Consider the following 15238-nt stretch of genomic DNA (forward strand, 5'->3'; position numbering starts at 1 on the left):
ACGAGATTGAATGTGATCAGATCGGATCAGTCGTTTGGCGCTGTAAGGTGTGTTGGTCTATTTGGACTTAACTGTCGTCTTCTGTGATCCTTTTTATACTGCAGTCAGTGTTTCTAGAAAACAACGTGGTGCTGTGGGAGGTGTTAAAATTCAGAATCACATTCTTGGGGAATTAGACGAAGAGAGGTGAAATGGGGTTTATCTGCATAAGCGACCTGCATTTGTGTGTGCGTCTTTTTCTCTCTCTCTTGCCCATTTATGGTCTTGAAGACGAAATATCCCCACATATGCTTATGACAATTACAACAATACATGCAGTTAAAACCTCTTACATTTGGCCATATTATATGAGTTTGATACTCTGTTCATGTTCAATATGATTCATAACAAAACACATGTGTTCACGAGAAATTATTTTGAATATACATAACTAGATCGTATCTGACAAGTAAAAATGAAAACATCTAAATACATGGTGATATATTTACACACTGAGTCTATATACACCTAAACTCTTTATTGGGAATTATAACAATCTGAAAAACAAGGGAACTATGTTAGACAATAAACATGAGGATGATATATACTCTGCAAAAAAAAACGAAAAGCAAAAATATAAATAATCAGCTGATAGTAATCGATTGTTCAAAATTGGCACACGTCATTTTCATTGACCCAGGCTCCGTATGGCACACACGGAACAGTAGATTTCGAGGTGTAGGTCATCTGTTTTCAATATCTTGTATGGCCTCCATTAGAGTCAAAAACTGACTGGCATCGTCGTCCCATGGAAGCAATCAGATCCCGAATTGTGGCCTGGGAAATGTTCACCCACTCTGCCTGCAGTGCTTGTGCCAACTGTCGGAGGTTCTGTGGTTGTTGCTGACGTGCTCGCAGTCGTTGATTCAGTGTACCCCATAAATGTTCGATTGGGTTTAAATCAGGAGACCGATATTGCCGTAGTTGTAGAGGTGGCCGTGGTGGTTCTGTGAAGTAAGTGACGTAGCTGTATGAATTTGTACTGTGCCCTACAGTAGTGATACTTGGTCGACCGGAACTTGGAAGGTCCCGTGTTGTCCCGTGTTTCTTATAACGGCTCCACAGTCTTGTAATGGTGCTTGTACCTCATTCTTTTTTCACACAAATCAATCCCAAACCATGCAGAATGGACAAATTCATTTTTGGATTAATTTTGTATGGGTATCGGCAACACTCTGTCAGTTATTCTCGATTTTTACGGTTCTTTTACAGTCTAGCTGCGATCGTCTTGGTTTTGGAAACGTTAACTGTTGTAGGAATGTATAAAGAAGTACACACGGATGGGTGACTGAAAAGAAGCCTGTTACCATGATTCATGCAGTGTTATAGGGTACCTTGGGTGTATAGGAGACTGTTTTCCAGTGCTGCCAGAATGACAGTGCAGCCAGTTTTCCAGTGCTGCCAGAAAGAGGCAATCAGCCAACTACAGTTGTAGCGGATCACTAGTTGTGATCAGTTTGTAATGATGACATTGTATGACCGACCAGGCCAGATACGGGAACACCTAGTATTTGTATACATTCCCAAAGTTATCCTCTAAATCCTTTGCAGTCATAGCTTTTAGATATAATAATGCGTTTGATATAATTGTGCCTTTTGTTCATAGCCACCAACTGGGTATCAATATGCCACCATTAGCCACATACTGGATGGTAAGCATCCCCTCTCTTGTAGCATCAATGACCAAATGATGCAGTTGGCTATTTTGACTTGTTCCATATGTTCACGTGCTTGTTGTTGACTTGCGTTTTGTCTTTACCTGTGTGAGGGACACCAGTGGGGAAGAGTACGGTCACCTGTTTGCGAACACCTGCTGTCATCACTAGTTGATGGTGATTCCTCTACACATGTTGGTGATATAGTAGGAATTGTACAGTGAATATCTCGTGATTATGGAAGGGGTTTAGTTGCTTTTGGTCATCTGTAAAGAGCTTATTTTTCCTGTCCGTGTTTCTCCCTTCACCCTTTTCAGATCACTTCAGGTTTAGGTCATTTCCACACTAGTGTGGTCTGACATCTTTTGAGAAGGGTGATTTGTTCCGTTAATCCCAATCGATGATAACTGAAGTTTTATTCCGCGACGTTAATATTCAAGGCAAACATAGGTATTTTGATGTTTCATTCTTTAGATAGGAAACGGACCAAACTGCTTATTTCTGCTGCATCAAATATGGTGAACGTTGTAATAACTCAATGTTTTGACAACTATGATTTTCAACTGCAAATATTCTGTCATTAGTCACGCAAACACTCAAATTCACTGTCATAACTGTATTTAGGCAAATCAATATTTCGCTGAAACTTCGAGTCAAATAGAAGCTCTTACCCCCGCGCGTTTTATCGCCTTTTTGTATAGTCACAGGCCTCGCCCATCAGTTGTACAAATGAGGGGATGATGGTTGAGCTGGCAGCAGGATGGGACTAAAGCGTTCAGGAATCAAGCAATTGAATAACATCTCATTACGACATGTTTGCTCGGAATCTACACCGTTGGGTCAAGGGTACCGATTTCTCATATTTTGCAATCCGACCTAATGAACTAGTCACACTTGCTATATTCATCACCTAAATGTGTCATGGATATAACAATTAAGTATTCCGAAAAGTCCCGTGGTTCTTGGTGTCTTCTTGTGCATGAGTTATCAAAGAAAGTATCTTGATTTCGGCTTTTAAACAATATGAGTGCCACAGATGAAACGTTTCTGAATATTTAAATCATGCTATATTAATCTCTTGCCGCTATTTAGGGTAGAAATCCTTGACCAGTGACATGATGAAAGCGTCAAACCTCTGGTACACTCCAACATATATATTTTGTTTGTGTTTTGTTGTGTGTAACAGCTTGGAAAGAAAATGTACCTTAAACGTCACCAAATCTACCTATACAATCAAATCTAATCTAATCTTATATTCTCAATCAAACAAATTTTAACCTTGATGTGTACACACACCATTCTAATCTAACTTCATAACAAGGCAGTTACATAATAATACCGGAAATGTGTTAGGAATAGTTTAACAAATCATGAATTCTTTGAAGTAGCTTCTGTCTGTGTAGTGATTGAACGGCCTTCAACAACGCCTACCACCTCATCATCCAAAGCTGATTTACCAAACCGAATATACACCAGACATGTAGCTGAGGTTGTCATAGATTTTTAATGGACATATTTCAAGTTTTCTTTTAAAAAGTGTCTGTCCAAGAGAAAAGAAATCCCAATCCACATGATCCAACATCAAACCGGTCAAACTTGATTTTCTATGATGACCTGGCCAAAAAACGTTGATTATATCAAGACTGTTTGGGCTTGAATCTTTATGTGTATTAAACTCCTTTACGTCACATCAATATATTAATCAAAGATCTTCACGTTTGCACCAGTCGGCGAAAAATGGCGCTCCTAATATTTATTGAACAAATATCCAACTGATGTTGGGTCATACTTGAAACGGTTTCAGGGTTCCTTTAAACGTGCAAAGCTTTAGACATTGAACAAAGCTGTAGTGATTGGTCTTTGAGTTCTTCCTCTGGTGTAGACTTTGTTCCAGCAGGTTTCCACATAACATGCACGAATAAGCAGTCCAAGGGTTATAGAAATATATCACTGCCTCCGATCCTGGAGAATCGAACATCTTTTCACGTCCTATAAATCAACGCCTTTCGGCCGATGATACTTGTTGATTACTTTCACGCTCTCTGAGCAACTCAATCATTCAGTCCGCCTCACCTCTCATGCAAATCTTTTTACTAGTCTCGTGTTTTTCTCTCTCATTCTCCCTCCCTCTTCAGTAGCTGACTGTTCTCTTCTTTTACTGGAATTTATTGCTTCACACTACATTGAGGTGAGAAACAGGACGTGTAAGGAAATCGGTATCCTCATAAAAACTCTTCATCCAAAGTCATCACGAATCTCACTATTCATGTCACAGTATTCATCTTATTCGCCCCATTAGTATTGAGCCTCCCTGGGTTGGGATATAAATTCACACTCTCGCTCTACAAGATTTTGTTCAAAGTCAGACCCTCACTTGATGTGTTGACTGGGTGAATGACAGAAGCCACTAGATTCGTTCATTTATCACCCTAATTGTACCATATATGCTTCTCTGGAGGAAGGTGTGCCGCCTATTAAAGAAAAATGTATGAAAGTTCTAGGAAACCTTTACCCACTATCTATAAGGGAAACGGAGTCTCGGGTGGCCCAGCTGTTTAAGGCGCCATATTTACTGTTCACAGTTACTTTCCAGAAGCCCAACACCAACCTGTTTCTAGGTTAATAACTGCCATACCAGTGCACGTGGGTTTTTGCCAAAGTGGTAAACATCTAAGACCTGCATCACTTCGGGGTTTACTCCCAAATTAAGCTGATACGCCGTGATATGACGAAACAAATTCAAAGCAGAGTTAACCAAAATCATTCTCTTATAAGGAAACACGTTTTAATAATCCAAACACTGATTTTCCATTACAACAATCAAGAGATTGGACAATGGATTTTTGACAACTGCCAACCAAGCAAAACTTTTTCATCATGCTGCTACATCCTACTTACTGTTTCTATTTGCTGAATGTACATGGCTCAAGTTGACAAGATGCCTAGGCTGCGAGTCATGTACTTTGGCCGCATCAGAATATAGTTCCTTCATTGTCTTGAAAAACACCAGCCAGAATACTTGACATAGAGACACTGATTCTGTTTTCCCACGCCGTTGATCATTTTATTTCATGACTTGTCTTATCGCTTGTCTTATCAATGATTCATCAACCGAGAGAGAAAATCGTAAATAATACTGTTTTCTATCGTAGACAAGCGTGCAGTGATAGACATGTACACAGCAGTCAACATACAACGGCAGCCAGAAAAGTCGTTGGGTTTGGTTGAAACATATTTTATTCAGCGAAAACAGGGATTCTGGATAACAAGTCACCGAATATATTTACAGCAAATTGTACAACGTCTTTGAGAGGCATTAAGAAGTTGGAGTGCTAAGTAAGGATATGATATATGGATGAACAACTTCTTTAATATAATTTGGGTTACGTTTCAATGTAGATTCTAACACCGTTGTCAAGTGATATCACTTACTTGATAACGGTGTTAGAACCTACACAGAAACGTTGTTCCTAATTGTAATAAAGAAGTTGTTCATCCATATATCTTATCCTTACTACATAAGTGCAAGTACAGACCAGTGGTAGAGTCCAACTTAACTGTGCACAGTGTGAGCAATGCTCAACATCAGTTAGGTACGATGACACACATCGTAAAGGTGAGTCATGGAAGGTGAGTCATGGTGAGTACATGCTGGGTTCATGTCAGTGGAGTCTGGACACACCAGCTCAGCCTTGTTATCAGCAAGAAAAGGTCTTCTTAGTGGCCCTCCATACACTTACCATTTCATCATTCTGGTTGTCCTTCTACTAGTCACATCACTTACGACACGAATGACTCACATCTGTCTTGTATTTTCCGGATTTCTCCGGGGCCTAGTATAGGTAGAATCTTAACGTCATGTACATGTATTAAAATATATCCTTTAAATACGAAGCCCAATGCTAATACCACAGGGGCGTCCAAAACATTTTAAATTATACTATTTTATATGATATTCTGGAACAGTATACATTTGCTCCAAATGTCAAAGGGACAATCTTACTTATATACCGTTGAAACCAAGAAATGATTCCAAAGTGAAGACTCCCGGTTAGTGTCGGGAAAACAAACAAAACCGTAGGTCGCGGTGGTCTTGCTTCGTGGTCCAGTAACCTTCAGGTCGTTCTTTAACCAATACTGTAAACATAAACCATCAAACTGACAACAGTTATAGATATCTATTTTGTTAAAAGACATTCGGTGGGCACATAAAAAACATGTCATAACTAAACAGGATAATCACACATATTGATGCAACCTTAAACCTAAAAGTGTCGATAACTTTGAAACGTCAGTGGCATGAGGTTATCTTACGACCCATTCCATTTTATTCTAGTAAATGTATAGCCACGTGTGTAAGTACTTTTGTTAACGTGGATCACGCCTGAATAAAATTTAAAAAATGTTCCGCAACCAAGCAGGGGAACATCGCACATTCAAAATAAAATCAATGCGTATTCATTGTACATATCAGGAAACACACACACTGTGTTTATGGGCGACATAGAGGTATCCTCTAGTCGTTGCCCACCTTATATTATGGATATGACATGGTAGGAATCAATATGAGCGACATGTCAAGAAATCTATATCGTCTCTTTCAGAAATATGTCATGTCGTGTCATCATGAGGTAACCTCAGCACCAACTAATTATCTTCGACATTGATGCTGGGAATAACTTGTCTGCCATCTTCGGCGCCCCATTGTTTCATCAACATTTGGTCCTAACATCTGATTCCTCACCGAACCTCGACATCTAAGCGTCTTAAAAGTGTGTGTTAAGTCCGTGCCTGCGTGCAGGGTACACTATCAGTGTCGTTCATCCCGCCGTCGGAGACATCAGATTATTGATCAACGTAGCCTTTCTGACAAATTGCACCAGAGAATATATATGCATATGCATACCCACGTCGGGCAGACCCCTATTTACTTGGAAGTCATATTACACTGACTGTATGATAAGGGATGACATTGTATTGCTCATGTCATTTATTGATAGAGGCCATTACACTTCAAAGACACAGACACTGAATATTGGGATAAAGGAATTGGTACTTAGAAATACTTTGATGGAACTGCCGCATACTGAACAGCAGTTATCTGCGAAAAGTATTTTGTACTTATTGAGTATTAAGTATTGATTGAAACGCTTTTTTCAGTATTGGTCCAATTATGTTTGTCTTGTAGTACAAATATTTATCTGAATGTCTGGAATAGTCCACCTACATAAATTTAGAATAGCTACGCTCTCTGTGAGCAATCACTGTCTTCCTGTGCCTCCTTTCCATCGGATTTCCTTGGCGAGATTAACTTACCGTAACAACTGTCTTGGTAAGAGAGCAGCATCTCGTGAACAGCAAATGTACTTTGCGACACCATTTGTGATAGACGTCAACGTTGTGACATCCCCAAGGTCGTTGACGTATCCCGTCTGTCGCCGAGTCAGCCTAAGCCCCTTTCCCCCATCGCTCCCCTCCTGCACATACAAATCGTTCCCCTTAAGTTAATGGGGACCCAAAAATCAATACCAGCACCCTCGCTCTGTGGAACCGGCAGCAAGGACATTCGTCTCTGAGCCTCGCTGTGCTGGAGTCGTTCCTAGGTCCATGTTATCAACTTCAGCATGGTTATATAAGATGTTTAGAGAGCGCATCACGGACGCCATGGACAAGGTAAGGCTGTTATAGTTGTGGGATTAGTTTCACTCAAATCAAGTTGTGGGTGACATGGATTGTCAATGTTTAGGATCCATCCATTCTGACAGTTCTTGGCAATGGTCGATGGCACGTTTGTAGCATTCTGGCACTTTGCGGCGGTACAAGTCACGAGGGAAGACGTTCTCCTTTCGTAAATGCTCTTTATGAAAGGAATGGTTTATTTCTTACAAATTTTACGTATTAAAGAACACCTTGACCTATGACATTGCTGGTTGTTGATGCCACTGTCTGAATTCTGAGAATTGTACCAAAGTACTCAGGTCTGCACACAATTACTGTTACACCCTGCCCTACTAATGTCACACAACCTGAAATAAGTTGCTAGTTTTAATATGCATGGTCACTGTTACATCAGGCAGCGCACTGTCTGATAAACTAGCAAACGTTTTCTTCGAAAATGCATGGCGCTTGGTGGTTTGGTAAATGTCGCATGTCAAGCCAGGCCTGGAGAGTTGCCACTTGTTGCCTGGCAGTTCAAACATTGAAGGTTTCCTGTTGAAGAGGTCCCTCTTCCTTCGTCCTACAGAGTTGTGGTAATCTGGTAGTACCTTGGCTTGTTCTTTCCTGCAAGAAACCAATTATTTGTTGCTGTTATTATGGTAATTCATAACATTTGGTGATCATCAAACAGTTGTTTGGTGTTGATAACATTACCGTTATTTGATCATTCTAACACTGTTATATAGTGATCATAATAGTACCGTTTTTTGGTGGTCATAACATTAACATTATTTGGTGGTCAAAGCATTACCATTATACGGTGATCATAACATTACCATTATTTGGTGATCATAACAATACCATTATTCGGTGATCATAACATTACCATTATTCGGTGATCATAACAAAACCATTATTTGGTGATCATAACAAAACCATTATTTGGTGATCATAATATTACCACTATTCGGTGATCATAACATTACCATTATTCAGTGATCATAACATGAACATTATTTGGTGATCATAACAATGCCATTATTCGGTGAACATAGCATTAAAATTATTCGGTGATCATAATGTTACCATTATTTGATGATCATAACATTACCATTATTCGGTGATCATAACATTAAAATTATTTGGTGATCATAACATTACCAATATTTGGTGATCATAACATTAAAATTATTTGGTGATCATAACATTACCATTATTCGGTGATCATAACATTACCATTATTCGGTGATCATAACATTACCATTATTTGGTGATCATAACATTACCATTATTTGGTGATCATAACATTACAATTATTCGGTGATCATAACATTACCATTATTCGGTGATCATAACATTACCATTATTTGGTGATCATAACATTACCATTATTCGGTGATCACAACATTACCATTATTCGTTGATCATAACATTACCATTATTCGGTGATCATAATATTACCATTATTTGGTGACCAAAACATTACCATTATTTGGTGATCATAACATTACTACTATTCGGTGATCATAACAATTTCATTATTCGGTGATCATAAAATTAACATTATTTGGTGATCATAAAATTACCGTTATTTTGTCATTGAAACACTACCGTTATTTGGTAATCATATCATTTCCGTAGTTTTGTGATCATATCAATACCGTTCTTTGGTCATGAAAACATTACCATTAATTGGTCATCACAACATTAACGTTAATTGGTGACCATAACATTACCGTTATTTGCTCGGATTGGCAAAATCAAAACAGGGGACTTGTTAAACTTAGCCATTCCCTTCCACTGATTTACACACCTGGGTTAGAAATAAGAAGAGACCAGTGGAATCTCCTCATTTGTTTCATATTTAGATATATGCATAACGTTTCAGAGTGACAAAAAATATCTACAAGGTTGTATGACAAGATGTATGACTATTGGAAACATGCCAAAAATATTCCGATGACTCTTGCTCAAAAGTTGTTTCATCAGGGATACAACATTCAAGGCCTTAGGAAGCTTTCAAAGAGTTTTACGATTGGACGCATCCGAGACAAATATGATGTCTGATGCAATTTCCTATTTTCATTTGTACCATATGTTATATTTGTACCCGTGTTTTTTTAGATGAACAATTATCTTGCTTTTGCATGTGTTTGTGACGTGTAAGACAGGTTAGTCATTCTACGCTCACATTTCGCGAAGACCTGTTATCCTCACTATGTGACAGAGATTTATAAACACATATGTATGCTATAGTCAGACACGTGCAATGGGCTATTATGATTATAGAAATGGTTCTGTCGCTTCTATTTTTGTGATAATAACATTAGGATTAATTGGTGATAATAATTTTACCGTTATGTGGCAATTCATAACATTACCGTTATATGATAAATTGGTTATTACCGCTATTTGATGAATTGGTTATTGCAGTTATTTCGTAAATTTGTCATTGCTGACATTTGCTAGCAGACAACATCAACATGTTTTGTAGACCAAAAGACTAATGCTTTATAGAATATAAGACATCTGTAATTGATAGAACATAATATTTATGATATTTTACTCTATAAGTATAATTTTTGTTTGGTTGTACATGATGTTCCTGTTCTTTTGTTGTGTGTGTGTATATATGGATTGTGTGTACTGGACGTAACATGAATGTTGGCGAGAGACAACTATGTGCTAATGACTCTATGCTAATGATTGTTGCCGTGCTACCGGCAAGGAGTACCATCATACCATTATTGTCGGGTAGCGCAAGGTAACGTATCGGTGTTTCCAGTATTTATGATATCGAAACTACAGGACACAATTACGTTTCATATATAGTTCATATGCTGACATCAACAACACCATCATGAAATGAAATAGCGTATAAAGGCTTCAAGATCTTTTGACGCATCACATATTTAATTCATGTGCCTAGCTGCCACGTTATAAGCAGGTGATTAATGCAAGTTGAATAATGACCAAAAGATTCGATTCGTCTATTTCTAAGCTGCAATACCCCAAATGATGTAAACTAGTCAATCAAAATACATTCCCCGCTCATAGCTCAATTCGACGATCAAAACTGGATTTGGCTGTTCCTCCTACAAGGCTTTCATATCGATTTTAATACTTTCCCAGGATTACATGTGGCATAGTACAGTTGGATTTGTGCAGTGCTGCCGCGTGCCGTGGCAATCCCCTCTGGAGGGTTCGTGTTGTTCGCTGGTTATGAAACTCTGCGGCTGTCACAGCTGCACCCGTTATCAAACAAACCCGGGGGTAATGAAGCCATTGACATCAACGTCTACATAAAAACATCTTCCTCCCGACGTTGCCTCCCACATGCGGTTTCGTCGTGCTTGGAGCTGTTTAATTAAAGGCCAGTTTTTTAAATGAATGCCTCGCGAGGACAGACAGGGTGGATGCATTTCCCTTTTCGTGTATTTCGTAAGTTTTAAGAAATCGAAATAAGAAATTTCGACAGGTCTCTGATCATACAGCATACAAGATGTTGTAAAAAATAATAAATTAAGCCATTCTGGTTGCTTTACAGGCGTAAGAAACTAGGGCAACCCAGCTTTTGATGCAATAGTGGAGCGAGTTGGTATGTGTTAAGAAGGAATGGAATATATTTTTTACCTGATAAATACACTCAAATAAACGGATCCGTTCTTCTTCACTTGTACATCACATTGGTTAGTAGTAGACATATACAATTGGAAAGAAAAACGGGAAGTTTTGTTTTGAAAAGTTGATATATATTGTTTGAAAGGGGAAAGGAAAGACATAGTACTGTTGTCATTTACCGTTATGTCTTATATAGGTTGTCGTTGATATCTGCTGTTGGAAGTGAAAAAAGTGAACATATATTAATGTTGCCTATTTACCGTTATGTTTCATAACATTGTAGTTGATATTTACTGATGCAAGTGAAAAAGTGAAGATACATTAATGTTGCCTATTTACCGTTATGTTTTATAACATTGTAGTTGATATTTACTGATGCAGGTTAAAAAGTAAAGATATATTAATGTTGCCTATTTACCGTTGTGTTTATAACATTGTAGTTGATATTTACTGATGCAAGTGAAAAAGTGAAGATATAATATGATGTCTATTTACCGTTGTATTGAATAATCGGCTGATCACTGATGGAAATGATATATAGCATCTAGTGTGTTCAAAACGTTGCCGACCAATTGTTCGGGCACATGCAGGAGTTAGTACCGCCCTTACTAAACATATACTTACTGTTGCTAACTTCTTCTCATCAGTAGACGCATGTTACCAAATCGAAACGCGAAGGTTGACACAGAATTCGGTAAGTAAAGACCTAAATTGGGAAATCAATAAACAACCACACAAGATCAATCAATAATTAACAATCACATTGAAACACACAGGGTTATGTTTAAAAGTATTAAAAGCAATACAATGGGTCAAAATATGTGACAGCAGCAATGAAAAAAACAATCCAAACTACACAAGTCACTGCACACGATTGTCCAAAAATAGCTTCTACTACAAACGTGTACATATCTAAGGGATGTAACTCTAAATTACTAGATGTCAAGGTCACTACCAAAACCGACATTGTACGAGCGCCTCGATCAATTTGCTGCCATTTACATTCAACACTACTGCCTGAAGATAACAATACTACTGCCACACAACAGTATCACGCAATATAACTTGGGGTTTGAGATGATGTCTGTATTCAAACCAAGATTTCAAGATGCGGGTATAGGGAGTGTAGCCACAAGGTTAAGGCGTTCGCTTGTCACGCCGATGACTCGAACAAGGTTTGAAATCATTGTTAAATCCCGTCATATTCACAGCTGGAATACTGTTCAAAGCGGAGGAAATCTAACTCGTATACAGGAAAGTGGCAAATAATGATGACCTACGTTCAATGCTAAACCACTGGACAGTATACAGACTCCGTTATGACCTCGTTAGTTCGAGTGAGTGAATGGTGCTTAACACCACAGTTAGCAATATACAATCTATTTCAAATTGGTATAAAAATAGCCGAATCTGAACCATTTCATTGACTACGATAACGCATTATGAGAGTCTGACCACGGATAACCGTTTTAAGCGGCTCAGACGACAAGCACGATGTACTGACGACACATTCTGACCCGGGTTATACACAAGGGTTATAATACAAGACCGCGAAACAAACACAAAATCTCCACTTTAAAAAGACATTCATCTGGACCAACACAAACAGACTAAGCTATTGAGAGTGATATGTTTCCAGTTTCACCAAACGAACAAATACATGTTTTAATGAGAATTCTCTTAACTATATTATATTTTATTCCACTTTAGGCCAGGTTCACACAGTGCCGATTGTGGCTCCCGTTTGAGATCAGACAGTGCTACGACACGAAAGTGAAAAAGTTGGATTGCTATCCTCAATTATCTGGAATGTCCTATCATTGTCTGAACGCAGTCGTATACGTTCGTAACAGAGTCCTACGGATCGGGAAAGGTCGAGTGAAGTCGGCCAAGCGCTCCCGACAGTATGGTGCGTCCCATAACATTCGGGAAACTCAGCCGATTTTGTCCAGTCGGATTACAATCGTGACTATGTCGTGTTCATTGTCGTTTCTTGTCGATCGAGTCCACATTGCGTCCAGATCTTGCCGAATGCGAACCGTCTTTGTCGGTTTACTGTGCGGTCACTGTCTAATCGCTGTCGGATCGCATTTGGGAGAATCGGGACGCTGTTGGGACAGATTCGGTTGTTTTTTACCATGCGGAAGATACAAATTTGGATTGAGAACGGGAGAATCGGGAAGAATTCGGCTGGAAACGGCTGTTTCGGGAGGCTTCCTGAACAATATCTGATAGTTTGTGAATTTCCCGCCACGAATCACAGGATCTTCATCAGACTTTTGACAAATTTTAATCGGGAATGGTCCTATCAAGGACGGCAGTAAAAATCCCGAATGTGTGTGTGAGCCCTTATAGCTATGAGGAAATACGTCTAGGCCTGGAACTGGACCAGGAAGATTTACGTTGAGGAAATCCATTGAAACACTGGACTTGTTGTGATTATCTTCTCCAATGTTTGGAAGACTTTCATCGTTAGCAGATTAACGCGGGGCTACAATATCCGTGAGATAATACCCTTGTTTATAGTTGGCCATGAGGCTCCAGCCGACATGTATGTATCGGCGCCGTATCTAATCTCCACACATTCAACAGTTGTGGATCTGGGGAGACGTTACAAGAAAAAAAATACTCATACAGAATTAATACAATGAAACATGTTTTGAATGAGCTAAACTGTAATGTTGGTTAATGTATTTGTATCCTCTAGCTATATGCTATATATCTCGCAAAAGAGCATTCATTCATTGTAATTGTTCTGTGTTGAATGAATGAATGGAAGAACGATCGAACTAACGAACGAATGAATTAATTGTTTCCTCCCGAGAACAGAAGAGTTACAATGAAATTGCATAATTATATTATAATTATTTAAAATAAATGTGTGAACGCGTGATCCTTGAACTAATATCAACCACCGATATTTCATATTTACTGTATTAGGCAAACCTAATGTCCAAGACATTTTTCAATCTATACCAATAGTATGAGAATTCCATCAAAATAAAATGGCATGTTTATTCGACAAAACCACCAAGTAACGATACAAGCATGTTTTCGTCACCCATCATTTCAAGTGACACATAAACTTTAAGTACGCATTCACAAGTCAATATCACATGATAGTCATAGTCACAGGCAAAACTGACCTGTAAAGATCCGGGTTAGAACAGGTCTTCGGCAACCCGTGCTTATCATAAGGGGCGACTATGCTTGGTGTAAGAGGCGTCTAACTGGATCGGATGGTTAGGCTCGCTGACTTGGTTGATGCATGTTATCGTATCCCAATTGCGTGGATCAAAGCTCATGTGACAATCACTGAATTCTCCGGTCCAGACTCGATTATTTACAAACCTCCGTCATATAACTGGAATATTGCCGAGTGCGGTGTTAAACAACAAACAAATACAGGGAAATCTCTTGCATAAAGGACGTTCACGTGAAACTTTAGGCCCAGATCCAATCTTTCTAAAGAAATTGAAGTTAATCTCGCCATAGAGCATGTCTTCACTCACATTGTACTGTTGTGGAATCTATGTATTTGTATCCCCTAGCTTTGGGGTTGTCTCTCCCACAATAGAACATGTCTTCCCTGACATTGGGCTAGCGTGAAATCTATTTATGTTTGTACAGTTAGTAGATAGGTCTACTTTATTAAAAAAAAGTCAAAAGTGTTTATTGTTCAAAGGCCAACGGTCCATATACAATGCATATGTACAGATGAAAATTCAATTCACGGACAACATTGTTTGTGAAACTATCCTAGTTTACTGTTGCGTTCACTATATAACTGCTTCACGGGAAATGGACACTGAGTGAAAAAGTAGTTTCTGACATGACTCCCAGCCACCGGTGATATTCAGGTAAACAGTGGAGTTCCGTTATTCCAGACAGTACCACTCCTATACACATATATGACATCGTCGGGATGAATGAACCTCCATCGGGGCTTAGAATTGTCTCTTACATTAGATTCATGACTTTCCCAACATTTATCTGCCTGTTGAGCAAACTCCCATGTGTACGTAAACTTGTCTCTCACATTTTGTACATGACTTTAGTCGTCCGAACAAACGGGGTTTTACACCTCCTGTGTACCCTTCCCCGACGAATTGGGTCGTTGCTAATTGTGTCAACCAGTTGATTGGATTGTTCCTAGGCACGCTGTTATGTTGCAGACTCACCCACAACTTCGGGGAAACCCAAAACGCAGGGTATACAATATGTCGCGTGAAAACTATCGTTTGTTCTCATATTTTCCCATGTTG

The 15238-nt window shown here is 38.9% G+C and overlaps 1 protein-coding gene across 1 annotated transcript in view; it reads left to right on the top strand.

Annotated features, from left to right (window-relative positions):
- Positions 1–7275: 7275 nt before the first annotated feature.
- Positions 7276–15238, top strand: part of LOC124135707 — a 56276-nt gene continuing 48313 nt past the window's right edge. Inside the window, exon 1 of the mRNA XM_046501190.2 lies at positions 7276–7367. The gene's annotated coding sequence lies outside the window, so the exon portion shown is untranslated. The remainder of the gene's footprint in view (positions 7368–15238) is intronic.

Source organism: Haliotis rufescens, unplaced genomic scaffold, assembly GCF_023055435.1.
Source record: "Haliotis rufescens isolate VD_foot unplaced genomic scaffold, xgHalRufe1.0.p SCAF_1, whole genome shotgun sequence".
In the NCBI taxonomy this organism is placed as follows: Eukaryota; Metazoa; Mollusca; class Gastropoda; order Lepetellida; family Haliotidae; genus Haliotis; species Haliotis rufescens.